Here is a 1,921-nt window from a genome sequence, read left to right as displayed (position 1 = left end):
CAACTTTGCCTCCATATGTATTCAAAGTTTTCATGTAAAGCTAATTCATTTTTAATTCATAATGAGATCTCTGTATAAGAATACTTTCAAAACCCATACACTTAAGAAGACACGCCATGGTAGATGAATAGTCAAAGAGGCCTATTACCCATAAAATTTTTGGATCACACCAATTGTTTAACTAAAAAACATATTTCCCCAAGTAAAATAAATATATCTAAACTCAAACTTTATCATAATCACAAAATTATAAAACTAAGCTCTTAAATGAGCATCACATGTAAAAGATATCCATGTTGGCGCATCACATAGAATTTCCTGTTGTTAAACTAAACTACATTTAAGATATCCATGTTGGTGCATAGCCCTAATTGCTTCAACCTCCACTTTGAATTCCTTCTCAGCTTGGGTCCTTGAAAAACAAACCATCATTTAAACAGTAATAACTTCTGTTTGGTAAGCATGAGAACTCGTTACCAGGAAGCAAGCAAGTGGGACAACCAACCTCGAGTGCTTTGCAGACTTTATCAACCTCCGAACCTGCTAAGTGAGAGTAAAGTTTCAAACTAAAAATTAGAAAAGTTTTAAAAGAAATGAACACACACAGTAGGATGAAAGATTAAAGCATCACTATTATATCTTAAACATCCCAATGTTTACAACAATATGATGTAAGATAATCTCATGATTGAAGACTAGTAATAATATCAATCTTGAATGAAAATCTATTACCTTGATTTGCATCTGTAAATGTTACACATAATCCAGAATCTCATCAAGCATAACAGCTTTATCGGTTTGAGTGAACTCTTTAATCTACATGATAACCATAAGTTAAAGAAAAGTTTAATAACCTAAAGGTCGCACTTTTCTACCCAGTAAAAGGCCAAAAGATACATAAAATAAACCTGCATTCAACCTATTCAATAATCAAATGAAGCATATGAAATCATAATCCGTATATGTGGTAGATTAACCTTATTATAATTGTTACATGAAACCAATATCATCGTCTATTATACTACATAATTTGTTGTATTAAAGCATCTAGTAGACTTTAGCTTAGATAATTAGCTTACGTCTCGATTATAGGCGTTATCACCATATTTATTTTGAATGATTAATTTAACTTACTATTAATTTGAGCTCGGGTCTTATAACATAGTATGCTTTCTAATACGCATCTAACATATACATACTTTTGGTTAATCCGTGTGACCGTTAACAAATATCAGTCACTTTTGTCTATGAGGCGATTCTCATTATCATTAACATCGTGGCAGAAGATTGAAAACAGAAGAATTAATAAGTTATCCTCTAGTTAAATAACCTTCACCAAAAACTGAATCAACATCAAGAAGTGTTGCTTTTGGGTGGGAACTCATGGAGGTAATAATTTAAACAAAACATAAACTATACTAAATGGAAAGATTTTCTCACCAAAAGGACTTCAAATGCTTTGTCATCTCCTCTAACAGTAACATCTGAATGTAATGGGCCAACCCCACCATAAAAACGGTTAGTTGCCTATTAATCGGAAAAAAAGGTAATTATTCAATAAAGAAGAGTAGATGAAATAAATGTGTTTACACTAATCTGGCAGTAAAACATTTTGTTCCATAAAGGGTGAATTAGCTTGATCAGATTCAAATGCTAAAACAACTTATCTCACTCCATAGTGTAGCAATTTGTGAATCTACCCTACCAATTATACATTCACAAGTAAAAAATGTCAATGCAGGGAGAATGTTGCGCACTGCTCTAGCAAATGTCATGGTGGTGTACATAATTCCAATGTAATACTATATTCTATCCATTACAGGCCTAATTAGTTTCACAAAATATTAATTTGTTACCTACAATTCTACAAATAACTGCAAGTATATCGGTTCAAGCAACATTAACTTAAAAAACACTAAAA

At 31.8% G+C, this 1,921-nt stretch overlaps 1 long non-coding RNA gene across 1 annotated transcript; it reads right to left on the bottom strand.

The window, feature by feature from the left end:
- Nucleotides 1–364: 364 nt before the first annotated feature.
- On the bottom strand, nucleotides 365–809 carry LOC110935210. Its single transcript, XR_002588954.1, has 3 exons — nucleotides 733–809; nucleotides 506–540; nucleotides 365–412 (listed from the first exon to the last, which is right to left on the bottom strand). It is a non-coding gene; the product is annotated as an uncharacterized LOC110935210 (long non-coding RNA).
- Nucleotides 810–1,921: the final 1,112 nt, after the last annotated feature.

This window comes from Helianthus annuus, chromosome 4 (genome assembly GCF_002127325.2).
Source record: "Helianthus annuus cultivar XRQ/B chromosome 4, HanXRQr2.0-SUNRISE, whole genome shotgun sequence".
In the NCBI taxonomy this organism is placed as follows: domain Eukaryota; kingdom Viridiplantae; phylum Streptophyta; class Magnoliopsida; order Asterales; family Asteraceae; genus Helianthus; species Helianthus annuus.
The sequence above is the reverse complement of the archived record's forward strand: the minus strand, read 5'-3'. Positions and strand labels throughout refer to the sequence as shown.